Below are 14,748 nucleotides of genomic sequence, written 5' to 3' on the forward strand. Positions count from 1 at the left end.
TCAAGAAAGAAGAGACAACAAGCCACTGTAAGTCTTCTAACTCTGAAAATTTAAAAGATCAGACATTGTTATAGATGTCATAAAAGAGGACACTTTGCTGTAGTTGTCCAAGTAAACAAGTATTGACTGAGACATCACTAGAAAAGAAAACAGATTTATCTATAAAGAGTGATAGTTTTATTCAATCTGATTTATTAGCTCAAATTCTTGTATGATGCACTTGTCTTTGTCAAAGGGTAATGTAACAGGAACTAAGGAGCAAGAATTTAAAGAAGAAGAACCACCAGGCGTGACTCTTGAGATGGCCCAGAAGATTGTTCAAGAGACAATGCAGTCCCTATTGCTTAAAGAAGCAAAACCAAAACAATGCCAAGGTAAGGCTTTAGAATCTCAAAAGAGAATGAAAGCTGACTTGCTCTATTTTGGTGCAGATTATACAGTTTCGAGGTCGAAACCTTGTCAAGAGGGAGGGGATGATGTGGTCATCAGATCAGCAACTGAACCGGAGGTCAACCAAAGCCCTACTCAACCAGCCAAGGCGCAAACCAGGACATACGTGCACGGAAAATGCCATATCTTACAAACCAGGAGGGTTTAAATCACGAGGCTAATTTTTATGGATTCTACACTCAAGAAGGAGTCCAGGCCAATTGGAATTGGGCCAAAATATTCACGGAGCAAGACGTTATGAATTTTACAACTCAGAGGTTTCTCAGCCTGTCCATCTGCGAGTATCCGACTTTAGAAGGAGATTTAAGCCCAAGTAAGGAGCGGCCTGAAGCAAATCCGTCATCAAATTCAAGAGCATTCTTTCAGCTTTCCAGAAAGCCAAAGCTCAGGAAAAATGGACACGGAAATCAGAAGATATGTTCAATTTGCCAGAACCGGTCAAACCAGTGCTACACTCGCCTCAATTGGAAGCTAACCGGTTCAATCAGCTTCAAACCAGAAATTGGCGACCAGGAGATCATTTCAACCAATCAGGAGGTATTCCAGAAGTCCTTAGCTGCACCAGAACCCAGGAGATCAGTCGGTTCAATGGAGAATCACTTAAATCAAACCGGAGCTATTTATGGAAAGATTGGACAATCTTTCGGTTTGATCCATTCCAAGCAATTCCAATCCAACCAGGAGAACCAGACGACGTCCAGACTAACCAAGACATCCAGGAGACATTATACAGGAGCCAGAAGAGTTCTACAACTTCATCCATGCACCAGCCCACATAGGAATAAGAAGATCCCCATTATCACCAAACTGCCTTATTTGGAGTCTCTTGCATTCAAACTCCAACAGCTCTTTTTCTACCAAGGCAAGGACGAGATCAGCATCTATCAAGCATTCAAGAAGGTCCCAAGAAAGCTCTCTTATCCCCTTAAACCGTCCAGGTTCAAGAAGAATCAAGTTTCTCACTTGGAGCCAAAATCCCATAAAAGGCTCCAACGGCTAGTTTCCGATTTTGTTAGTTTGCTTGATTTGTTTCCTTTCTTTTCTTATTATGAACGTTAGAATTAGTTTCCAGAGCATTATATAAGCTCTTAGATAGTCATTGTAAAGAGACACCCTTAATCACCAAGTTAATAGAAAGTTTATTCAGTTTTATCAAAGTTGTTCTTTGTATAAAATATCGGTCTTTAGGATTCAAAGAGAGATTCTTTGTTGTCTTATTGATTTCGTGAGTCTAGTTTGTTTGTGCAAATCAAACAAGCTCAGTACACATATTGAGAGAGTCAATCACTTCGATCCATCATTCCATCAGATTGAGAGATTCAATCAAACCTTCCTCCGCAAATCCACTTCAAGCCATCATTTGATCAAGCTTAGAGTGATACACATCCAGCAGCCTGATTCCATCCTATCCTTTGTTTATTTATCTTGTTTTATTATCATTATCATCATCATCTCATTTGTTTTCATATTTGTTTCTGTTTGCATTATAAAACTCTAAAAACTCATAAAAATTGGTTCTCTTTGTTTTCAGGTTTAAACCTTGGTTCCACCATTTTTACCAATTCGTGGGTTACCCCCCCCTGTGCCTACAACACGAGCTGACGAAAACTTCCGATGGAGTTTCGTTTCAGACAAGAAAACCATTCGAGCGCGACTCCTTTGAAGTTTTCGACGAAGAGGAGGCAGTAGCCAGCGTCTCGTTCGCGTTCCTTGAGCTTGTACCTTCCCATCGCGATCTGGAAAGACTGCATATGCGCCTTCGGGTCGGTGGTGCCATCATAGACGGGAATTTTGATCTTCCCAGGATCTGAGATGTTAGTTTCCGTGATCCGGGCACTGAACAGAGTTTTTCGCGCTTCCTCGAGAAGTCTGTCGATTTCTGGTGCAGCGCTTGTCGCGTGGTGAATCTGTGACTTTACCGCCTTGACTTCTGTCGCAGTTTTTGCGATGTACTCGCGGAGATCATGGATCTCATCAGGATTTCTAGCAGCCTTGCGAGCCTGTTGGCGTTGGCTGCGGTGGATCCGAGCTTGATTCTCGGCCAGTTCTTCCTGCTCTACCCAATAGAGGTTTTCTTCTTCCTCTGTCATGGGCTTTTCGAATGACGGATCCTGCCGAGCGGACTGGCTTCGCGTTCTTCTCGGATGGACGTCGGCACCTCCGTCCGAGTGATCGGACTGGTCGCTTATGTCCAGATCGATCCGCTCGATATTGCCTCCTTCGTTGCTCCCGGCGGGAGGTGGAAGATTCTCTGCGGTCAGTTGTGCACCTGGCGGGACTGTTTCGTCAGGGTTCTGACCTGAAGAATCCTTGTCTGCCTGTGTGGCCCGATCGCTCGGAGTCTCGAAATCGAGTCTTCTGCCGCTGCGGGCTCTTGTGGCCCCGCGCGGATTTTTACGCTTGGCCTTTGCCGTTAAGGTTTCCACCTGGTTTGCGAGAGAGGCCACGAGCTTTCCTTGTTCATTCGACTTTTTCTGAGCGAAGGCGAACATTTCTTTCTTCTGGTCCAGTATCACGGCGTTTGTAGTGACCATGGATACGTTTCCAGCTGGAGTTCTGTCAGCGTTGGCATTGACGGAAGTCCCGTCGTGCGTTTTCTTGTCTTTGTCAGCGTCGATCGTCATACCTGACTGAGCGTGCCCGGTTGCGTGAGAGATAGATCCGTACCCCCTCCTTCTAGCGCTAAACTGTGGGAACTGGAATTGACACCATCGAGATTTGTTAATCGGAGGAAAGCCAAGCTAATCTAGCCTTCCCTGAAGGTCCCGGTTATCTGCTGGGCCACGCACAACACAATCAATATGAAATAGTCAAAAGTAATAATCATAAAAGAGGGAAAAGAGAACAAAGAGGTCTTATTTCTGAATGCGCGTTTGAGCGTGAACAACAGGTAAGATCCTAGTCCAGAGAGCTGTCGGTACGTTCACTAGTCTAGCCACCTAAGTTCTAACCTAGTCGAGTCGCAGCTCGATAGTAAAAACGAAAAAATGCCTAAATTGCTCTAAGTATTAAGTTTGCTCTCAGAAAGCTCCCTCTTGCTCCTCGCCTTAAGCCCTCCTTATATACTCTCTCTAGGTCGGTTTGCACCTTTTCCTGAGCCGGATTCGTCGCGAGATGGGCTTTTCCATTTTTCGTCACCCTTCATGATTTTCTTCGGAAACTTGACATATATCTTTTCCTGCGAAATAAAAAATAGACCGTCATATCAGTCTTGGGCTCAATCCTGTTCTAAAATCGTAAGTGGGCCGTTTAGCCGCAGTTCAGGCCCCTTTTGGGCCTTTTTGGGGCTTAGATGTTTTTACGATTTTTCCTAGAAAACAGCCGTTGGTTTTTCCAAAAGGATTCCAATTTCCCGTATAGTTAAGGCAACTGGTGTTCAAGCTAACCATAGCTGTTTTATACAGCAGGCAGAAATCCGTTTCGACGACCAAGTTTTTATAACTTTTCCCGAAGTCTTTCTTTGATAATCCTAAGTGAGACGAGACATGGATATTGTGTCCAAGGGCCCGAGGATTGTGTTACAGGAACTTAGACGAGGATGCACGGTTTTGGCGCGGGTCGTCCTCGCCCATGGGCGAGGTGACGTCGGTGTGGGTCGTTCTCGCCCATGGGCGAGGTGACCTCGGCGCGGATCGTCCTCGCCCATGGGCGAGGTGACCTCGGTGTGGGTCGTGGGCAAGGTGACCCGTGTTGAGACGGTCCTCGCCCTAGGGCGAGGTGGTCGGTCTTGCTTACGATTGAGACCTCATCCAGACTGATACTCTTCTCGACGTTCTTCGGTTCGCATCCGCGAAAAACTGTCTTTTACTTGATTAACCGTTTTCTGGAATATCTAATTTTCAATGATCGATCGAGAATTGGTTTTCCGGGAACTTTCAGGCATTGATTCCGTCGTGACCGGTTTTGACCCCAACAATATCTTTACTCTTCCTCTCCACTTGAAAATTGTGTATCCTTATCTATTTACTCGTCTTTTCTCCAACAGTAATATCAGGAAGTTCTAATCATTTAAAAAAATAACAAATTAAAAAAAAGAGCAAAAATCTATTCTATTAAAATAGCAACATGACCTATTGATATAGGTGTGGTCTAACTATTTTAATACAATTATTAAAATCTCTTTTTAATCATTTAACAAAAATATTATACAAAAAAAAACACAAATATGTTTAAAAATCATAAATATAAAAATTAAATTTCTAAAAAAATGTAAAATAAAAAATAGACCCGCTCTTTTAAAGGCGGGTCAAAATCTAGTTCTTAATTAAAATCTTTTAAGAAATTGTCTACAAATTTAAGGGACAAGTGTCATTCTATTAGGGAAAATAAATCCTTTATATGGTTTTAAAAAATGAAATATAAATGAATGATTATATTACTAATACTTTTATTTTATTATATTTTAGAAACTTTGATGGATTCTAACCGATGAAAGTGTATGACGAGTCTAACACAGTTCACTGTTACATTTGCAATGGATTGTTCTCAGTTGGTGAAAATTGTTTCGGAATCAGAAAAATGGTTAACCTTTGGAAGTTACTTAAAAGACATAAAAGTTTTCAAGAGAAATTTCAACAGCTCAGAGCTCATTCATATACTACGGACGCATAATTCAAACGCAGACAGTCTTGCACACAGTGCAAGGAAGCAACTGTCTTTTGGTAGCCATATAGATGTGGAGCTACTATTTTAGATCCGCAGAGTCTACACTATTCCGTTTATGTTGCTGACAAAAAAAAAAGATGGAAGTTCTCTATGCAGTTATGATTTATGAGCCACATAAAGAAAGCCTCTTTTTCTTATCCGCAGAGTCTACACTATTCCGTTAATATCTGTAAGCTTTGTGATCCTTGTGACATGAATTATGGTTAATTCCGGTTTAGAGATTTTATGTGTGTATTTTGGTTTAGTAGAAATAAACCGGTTCACAAACCGTTTACGTACGCCTTTTTGCTATTTTGAGATATTAATAAGAAGTCATCTTTATCTTCTTCCTCAAGTCTCTTTTCTCTATCACCACCTTCATTGCACGAATCCAACATCTTCGAGATGATATATCTTCCCTTTTAGATTATCTTCTAAACCTGTGTTCACCTCATCTTCGATCCTTTGTGGATTATCTTCTAGACCTATGTTCACCTCGTCTTCGATCCTTTATCTATCAACCCATTTTCCTGTTCAATGGAAAGAGCATCGTCGAAATAAAACCACATGGGTATTCTACCAAGATTTCATTGAGGTCGGGGACAGATCTGCTCATTTTGTGGATCACATTCCATTCAATAATTATTTGAGGATCGAAAGACAAGCTGTTGTATTACACATGAGACTGATCAAAATGCTTCATTTGTGTGGCATCGTTGGAAGATCAAGTAGAAGATGATGCAAGATGATACTCTCTGTTCTAATGTGAGGTTAATAAACGCTGTGGTTCTGATAGGCCTTGGAAGCATTGTGTGAGGCAGAGACTAAAGAATAAATAAGGAAAAGGAGCTTCAGTGTCTGGAAGTGCAGTGTTTGAGGAAGAGATAGCTGATGATGCGGAGGGAGCTGAATAGACAGAGCCGGTCTTGGAGGGAAGCCAATGAAGCTGGTGCTTCCGGCCACCAAATATTATCACTCTAACCGGCCACATCTGGACATAACGTTCTTAGTATCTCAGCGGTTTGTCTAGTGTTGTTAGTGTTTCAGGTTGCGGGTTCGAGGGACATCAGCCACATTTTTTTAATTGGCTTCTAGCCACATAATAATTAGGACTGGCTCTGTGAATAGAGACGCGGGAAAGTTAGTTTGAATGTGGGGGCCAGTTGTTTATGCCGTTATACAATTTTTTTAGGCAGTTAGGCCAGCTTGCTAGTATAAATAAGATGAATCAAGTACTGTTGAGGGTGGGGTTTTTATCGAGTGGATAGAAAAAGATTAGAGTGTAACTCCAGTCTTAGGCTCTACTACGAGATTTGTTTGTAAAGAGAAGGTATACAGTACTCGTATTCAAATTTCATATACAAACACAATTTGATTCCTATCATTTGGTGCAGTGAGCTAAGTCGATCATCGATCGAAGATGGCAAGGCAAGGACAATCGGAGCTACGATGCGAAGATCCAGAGCAGCGGATGAACTCAACGATACAGTGGCGAGACTCGATGAACAAGTCAAGTACATCCGTAAACGCTACACAATAAGGTTTACAAAACAATATAAACTATTTTATTTTAGGACCAAACTATTTTATCTTAAACAATAACAAATTATACTCTCCTTTTCGGTGTCCCAAAAAAAGAATATACTTTTTGCTTTTCTATTTTCTGCGTAGTATTAACTAAACTAATTTTTATTATATTATAAACAATTTTCATACACATTGTCATGTAATCGAATCGGAAGATGCATACAACATGTTAAAATTTTATCTCACAAGAATCTTCTAACTCTTTTACCCAAAAAAATATGTCTGACGTCTCAGCTGCCTGATAATTTAAAGTATAATTAGCTGATAAATGCTAACTGCAGTTGCTTTTAAAAAAATGCTTTTTTACAACAAATAATAATAATAATGCTAATTGCAGTAAATTACTAAAAATAAATAAGAGTGAATTAAAGTTACATAAGGCTGAACGATAATAACTTTGAAAAACAATTGCTAGGCAGCTATTAGGGCGCGAGTAAGTGAACACACTTACAATATCAAGTAGGACAAAACAAGTAGTGAAATAAGAGAAAAATGATCAATGAACGAAACAGAGGAATCAAAGAAAGAGAGAATTAAACAATGAAGTGAAAGTGAGAAATCAGAGAAGCAATAATCAATCAAGAAAACAAGAAAGCAAGCAAATAAGTTAATCAAAAAACACAAGCAAAAAAGTAAACAAAAGAAGCAAAGAATTAAGCAAGAAAACAGGTCAAGCATGCAAGAATCGGTGAAGGAAGCAATGAAACGAAACAAATAATTACAGAAGAACAAATGCATGAATGCGATGTATAGATGAACGTAGGCATGAATCCACGAATGCAAATAATGTGTTTCAGGCAGTTTGATATGCGAAATAAGCATATACATTATGTTAGATTAATCAAAAGAATAGATGAACAATTATGAGGAAACAATAATGTACAACACAACGTCCTTCATGAATGGTTAAGTGATGAAGCGATACCTTATATACTTATTTCTTCGTAATTGAAAGAACACACGTAATTCTTCCAATTTTCTGGCATCCAAATTAGTTCTGCAACAGCTAAGAAAGTAAGCATGAATCTCCAACCGCTAGTTAGTAATAGTCACAAGTTAGGTATCAAAGATGGACTACATGCAAACATGTCTAATGAAAAATATTTGGCAAATACGTACTTGAAAAAGGAACTTGTTTCATGGTGTCAGAGACTCGGTTGCTAGTAAATGGCAGGATCTAACCCTCTTGTATAATTAGCACGGACATATAAAAGAATTTAGATACAAACGAGATCAGCATGAAGAAATAACAAAAACAGAATGATCATCACAAAAGGGATGATCCATGTGGAAGCGATGTTCATTAACGAGACTTTCCTTAGTGATCAAGAGTCTCCATCTATACCCTCCATCTATGCTATTTTCAAACAGTAACCGAGAACTATATAAAGATATGGTTAGTTCTGAGTAAGAAAGTTAAAGCAGTCCAGTAGGTAAGATAACCAAGTAAACAAAGGAAGCAAGTACGAAAATGATAAAAGCAGGAAGCTAGTAAGGAATCAAGTATTTAGGAAATCAATGAACAAAGAAGCAGTAAGAAAGTAAACAAAGAGTAAATACAGCAAGAAACCAGTAAATCAAGTAACAAAGTAAATACAGCAAGGAACCACGAAATCAAAGAAAAACAAGGAAGGAAGCAAAAAAGGAACACAATAAAGCAAGGAATCAAGAAACAAATAAGAAAGAAAACAAGCACGCAGGGAACTAAGGAACAGTTGAAACAAAGCAAAGAGAGATAATAACGAAGAAAAGAAATAAAAATAAAAATAAAAATAACAAAGAAAGTAAGAAAGCATACCAGTAAAGAATCAAGAAAGCAATATGTCCGAATGCACACATGTATGCACACATGTATGTATGTGTGAATGAAAATTTAAGTGATTGAGAAGAACCTATATATAACATTCTCTGAGATACATCACATCAGACTATGGAATCTGTTGCTGCAGAGGAAACAGAGAGAACATCAAACTATACAAGCAAAATCAAAAGACCAAAAGAAAATGATTGAACATACTTACAAAGTTTGGTAGGATTACTCTGTAGTTCCCTGGCCTTAATGATGTCTAGAAAGCTTCATTCGTGATTATATCTGTAGGCAAAAACAACAGAAAAGAATAGAAGATAACAGTGAACACAACTACCTGGAGAAAACAAGAGATTTAAAACTTAGGAAACTAGAAGATGCAGTTCTAGAGGTTGTCTTCCATAGTGCTTCACATAAGCGATTAGAAAACATATGAAGGCATACAACTTTCAGTATTATTTCAAAACAATCGTAATCGAGCCCTAGTCATTTTTTATTGATTACCTTTTCCATAAGTTTGTGCCTTTCTCTGTAACCGTTTATGCCTTTTTTCTCCAGACTATGGACTGCTGTTCTTAAAGGACCTGACAATATGAGAGATACATCAACGAATACTAAATACTGATTGAACTCAACAAGATGAAAACTTACTAGTGGTTTGCAGAGGCTTAAGGCGGAGTTCCAAGCCACCATAGTCTAAGAGACAGGTTTTGAATGTTAGGCCATATACCATATTTGATTGGTATAGTAACTTGGACATTAAGACCTGTAAAGTGTACATTCAGTTTTGATTCAGGGGTGGAGTATCTGTAAATCAGTTTTTCTTTTTAACTTAACCAAAAGATACATGATAGTAATCAGTTCTAAGTAGAGCATGTATATGTTGAATGACTGATATAAATAACTTAATTACCTGTTAAGGACAAAAGGTGCAAACCTGCCACAACTGGGTTTTTATTTTTCCATGTTGTTAACTCGACAGAAGGATTTGATTTAGAAACAAGAAGATGACACGGTATCGTGGTTGTATCTTAGCCATATTTGAGCTCCACTTGCGATGGACCTGAAATAGACAAAACGAAATCTTAGAGATACGATGATGTATATGTGGATCAGACTTGAGAACATGCCAAAAGCTCGAAATTTATAACTATAAAATCAAAAGCAGAAGAAAAGATTGAAGACAGATACATGGGACACAGACTTAACTTCAAGAAACTTGAAGATGTTATCTCACAGACATTTAGAGCTCCACTGGTGATGGATCTGCCAATAAGCATATACATTATGTGATTTTGATATTGAGAACACATCAAAAGCTTACAATACAAAATCATCTCAAAGATCAACTCCACATGCAGTGAACTTATCTTCAAATTCAGGGCTAATGCCAAATGGGATCACGACAACTACTGTGAAGTGAACTGATTGTCGCTCTTGACCTGAAATGCATTACAAAAACATATACATCTCTTTAACATTTGTCTGGCGTCATTCGATTGCTCCAATAATACATATATTTATTCAAAACGTTCTTATGACCGGAATACCTGATCTGATCTTACTTATTTTCACTAAAACTGTTAGATTAATCAAAAGAATAGGTGATCATTAATGAGGAAACAATACAAGTACAACACAACGTCTTTCACGAATGGTTAAGTGATACCTTTTTTTTTTTTTTTTTTTTTGAAACACTGTTAAGTGATACCTTTTATAATTATTTTCTTTGTAATTAACTCAACACGTAGTTCGTCAAATATTCTGCCATCCAAACTAGTTTTGTTGGAGATTCTTATACTGAACTTGTTCTGCAAAACCTAAGCAAGAAAGCAACTTCTAGTTCATAATAGGCACAAGCACGCACATCTGACAACAAAAATATTTGACAAAGAGTTGCTTGTATGAGACATTCATGAAAAAGATGAACCTGTTTCATGGTGCCAGAGAACTCATAAGGTTCCTGGTTCAGTGACTGGTTGCATTGCAAGTAAATGTCTGATCTCAGACCCTGAAAAATTAAAACAGTCAGAATGAAATATTTAGATACAAACAAGATCAGAATGAAGCAGTAACAAAAACATAATGATCATAGGCCTTAACAAAAGAGAATGATCCATGTGGAGGCATTGTTGATGAACTAGGACTTTAGTTTCCTGGATAGACGCTAGAGAGTCTCCACCTGTACAACATTCAAATAGTAACCGAAAAGTATCTAAAGATATTAAGCAAAGAAAGTTAAACAAGCCCAGAAGGTAAGGAAGTTAAATAAGCGATGAAGAAACTAAGAAAATGATAAAATAATCATTAAGCTAGGAAGGAATCAAGTATTTAAGAAAGCAAAGAAGAAAAGGAAGCAAGTAATAAAGTAAACAACTCAATGCAGCAAGTAAGCGGGAAATCAAAGAAACAAGAAAGCAAGCAAGGAATAAATAAGAAAGAAGACAACATGCAGAGAATCAAGGAACAAGCGAAAAAAAGTAAGCAACAAATCAAGAAAGCAAATAATTAAGGGAGCTAGTAACTAACGAACCAAAGAAAGAAAATAACGAAGAAAAAGCAAACCAGTAAAGAATCAAAAAAGCAAGTTATGTAATAAATAGTAAATTAAATTTATTGGATGATGATTCTTAAAAATCATGTTAGACAGCTAGTAGTGTGCGAGTAAGTGAGCACACTAACAAAGTCAAGTAGCAAATAATCAATGAACTAAACAGAAATATCAAAGAAACAGAGAATAAAAACTGAACTCAATAAGTCAGAGAAACAGACAATGCACTAAACAGAAGAACCAAAAGACAAAGAAGCAAGCAAGTAAAGCATCTAAGGGAGTAATCAAGGAAGCAAGAAAACAAGTTGAGAAAAAAGCAAGCAATGAAGTAAACAGAATAAGCAAGTAAGCATTAATGGATAGGTGGTCTTATATGCATGAAGAATCCATGATGTATGAGGTTACCATCGATAAAGGAAGGCCCTGTTTCTTTTTCTTGCTCCTGTTTTCAGAGTAACATACTGAGCGCTAATAAGATGACATATTTCATCACTGCTTCCACGACTGGATCTTTCTTTTGCCATGTTCTAACCTCAAGCTTCACACGTCTGACATCCCCAGCTGAGTAATAAAGCCTTCTAAAGTGATGCCATACCTAAAGCATCAAAAACAAATTATAAATTGTTATGGAGTTTCCAAAGGTAACGTCTCACATAGAGAACGAAATTTGCATGTGCTGAAGAAATAGTGAGAATGTATTTCATTCTACAAAGCATATCAAAAAGAGCAAAGACAACATATCTGGCATAAAGATTAATCTTTAGAAACTAGAACACGACACTCCAAAGGCTGTTTCTCAGAAATTTTTAGAGCTCCATACATAACGGTCTATTGGAAGTACGACATTATGTACGTGTTTCTGATTTGAGAACGTAACAAAAGCTTAAATTTTAATGCATTATATAATTCCACTGGCGAGTGACCTGCATTGCTGCACATAAAGAGCTTAAAATTTTCAGTATAACTTCAAAAGTCCCAGTTATTTTCTATTGATTTTATCTGTTTAATGTAAAATTTTCCGGAGCTATGGACTGAAGTGCTTAAAGGTACCAACTGAAAGTTATGGGTTCGGATAGACATGATATCATCTATTGCAGAATATATAATGAGAATGTAATTTCAGACTACTAAGCATATTAAAAATAAGAAAGAAAATAAACCTGGCAAACGGATTAAACAAAAGACTAGAGCTATTGATTTCAGTTCTTAGTGGTGCACTAACATTGCCAATGGTTTGCAGATAGTTAGTGCGGGGTTCCAAGCCAGTTTTCTCAAAAAGTTCTCGCTCTCTGTCACCAGCTTAATCCGAGTAGCCAATCTATAAATTGTTCAAAACAAGTATATTCAAACCAAAAGAATTCTCGGCTAACATGTTATATTAAGGTGCTAATCAGCAAAAATGTCATTGCCCAGTTCTCATCACTGCTGCCACAAGTGAATCTTGATATTTCCATTTCCTTACCTCAAGCTCCACATGTCTGACCGTCTCCAGCCGAGTAATATAGCCTTCTAAAGTGATGTCATACCTAAAGCATCAGAAGTAAATTATAAATTTGATAATTGTATTAGTTTTCAAAGGTAATGTGCAGAAGAAATACTGAGAATGTAATTTCTGGCAGAAGTAGGATTAAGCTGTAGAAACTAGTAGACGATGTCTCTCGGAAATTTTAGAGCTCCATTTGCGATGCACTTGATATCAACAGAACGGTCTCTGAAAAGTACTACATTATATGCATGATTCTGATTTGAGAACATAACAAAATCTTAATTTTACTACTGCATGAGAAAGGAGGAGAATGCAACTTGAAACTACAAGAGAAAAATCAAATGACTAAGCATAATAAAAGTAGGGAAGACACATACCTGACAGAATGTTACTTCATGAACAAAAATCTTAGCCATTTGTGATGGACCTTAAATACGCAAAATAATGTCTGAGAGATATGACATTGCATATGTTGAGTAGATAGAAAATGGAAAACTGGATGACGCAAAGAAACTCTTTGATGCCTTTAACAGAAATAGGGGATGCTATTCACCTGAATCTGTTTTGTTTTCCTCTGAGGCTTCATTCAACTGAGTAAACTTAAAGACGGTCGTAAATCCCTTCCGCCACTTCGAAACACTTACAGGAAGAGCATTTCCTAATTATAAATCTAACGGGAGACCAGAAAAGGAGATTGTTCAAAATATAAGAGCAAAACAAACGACAAACAATAATAAAAATTAGGGAACAATCAGAAACAAATTTATACCTGACATACGGATTTGATTCAGAAATAAGAAGATGTCAGGCTAGTTGTTTTCTCGTAGCCATTTAGAGCTTTTGCGATGGGACTCAAAGGAATTCCAGAGATTGTCTCACACACATTTTAGAGCTCCGATTGCTATAATTCTGCAAATAAGCGTATAAAGTATGTACTTCTGATTTGAGAACACATCAAAAACTTACAATACAAAATCATCGTCAAAGAGCTACTCCACAGGCAGCGAACTTATCTGAAAGTGAACAGACTCTCGCCTTTGACCTGCAATGCACATTCCCCAAACATATACATCAATTTAACCTTTATCTGGCTTCATTCGATTGCTCCAACGATACATATATTATCTAAAACGTATTAAGGCTGAGCTTATCTGATCTAAAGATTAATCAAAACAATAGAGGATCAGTAATGAGGAAACAATAAAGGAATACCTCAACACGTAATTCTTCCATTTCTGCCATCCGAACTACTTTTGGTTGAAGATTCATATCCTGAACTTGTTCTGCAAAATCTAAGGAAGTAAGCATGAATCTCTGACTTCCATTTCATAACATGCACAAGATAACACATCACATCTGACGAAAAATATTTGTCAAAGAGTTGCTGGTATGAGTCATACATAAAAAAGACGACAGATGGTATGAGACATGCATGAAAAAGATGGACCTGTTTCATGGTAGCAGAGAGAGTAAACGCCTGATCTCAGACCCTGAATAATTAAAACAGTCAAATAAAATATTTAGATACAAACGAGATCAGAATGAAGAAGTAACGGAAAAAGAATGATCATCATAGGCCTTCACAAAAGAGATGATCCATGTGGAGGCATTGTTGATGAACTAGTACTTTAGTTTCCTTGATAGACGCTCAAGAGTCTCCACCTGTGCTACTCTCAACGAGTAACCGAGAAGTATCTAAATATATTAAGCTAGAGGGTTAGTTCAAAGTAAGGAAATAAAGAAGTTAAAAAGGTCTAGTAGGTAAGGAAGGTAAGTAAGAAAATGATAAAAGTAGCATGAAGCTAAGAAAAACAAGGAAGCAAGCAAGAAATAAATAAAATTAGAAAGAAACACAAGCACGCAGAGAATCAAGGAATGAAGCAAAGAAGTTAGCAACAAATCAAGAAAGCAAGTAATTAAGAGAGCTAGCAACTAACAAAGCAGGCAAGAAAACGAACCAGTAAAGAATTAAGAAAGCAAGTAATTAAGGACAAAATTAATAAATAAATGAACTAAAACTAATGTAATATAGATCTTGCAATAAATATATTGGTCAATGATGATTTTAAAGAACAGCTAGTTAGCGTGCGAGTAAGTGAGAACACTTACAAAATCAAGTAGCAAATAATCAATGAACTAAACAGAAAAAAAAACTGAACTCAACAGAGAAATCTGAGAAGCGAGCAATTAGGTAACACAGGAAGGAAGCAAGAAAACAAGTTG

At 37.6% G+C, this 14,748-nt stretch overlaps 1 long non-coding RNA gene across 8 annotated transcripts; it reads right to left on the reverse strand.

The window, feature by feature from the left end:
- Positions 1-6,767: 6,767 nt before the first annotated feature.
- LOC106396228 lies at positions 6,768-14,744 on the reverse strand. 8 transcript variants are annotated; one of them, XR_007317824.1, is made up of 14 exons: positions 13,738-14,744; positions 13,295-13,567; positions 13,079-13,195; positions 12,903-12,952; positions 12,638-12,750; positions 12,502-12,565; positions 12,262-12,357; positions 11,445-11,634; positions 10,592-10,670; positions 10,419-10,499; positions 9,402-10,308; positions 9,140-9,254; positions 8,993-9,072; positions 6,768-8,773 (listed from the first exon to the last, which is right to left on the reverse strand). It is a non-coding gene; the product is annotated as an uncharacterized LOC106396228 (long non-coding RNA). The 8 variants fall into 8 exon arrangements; XR_007317820.1 differs by having other exon boundaries at positions 10,419-11,634; positions 13,738-13,808; positions 13,973-14,744; XR_007317823.1 differs by having other exon boundaries at positions 10,419-10,670.
- Between the last annotated feature and the right edge of the window lie 4 nt (positions 14,745-14,748).

The sequence above is a fragment of the Brassica napus genome, chromosome A2 (assembly GCF_020379485.1).
Source record: "Brassica napus cultivar Da-Ae chromosome A2, Da-Ae, whole genome shotgun sequence".
Classification (NCBI taxonomy): Eukaryota; Viridiplantae; Streptophyta; class Magnoliopsida; order Brassicales; family Brassicaceae; genus Brassica; species Brassica napus.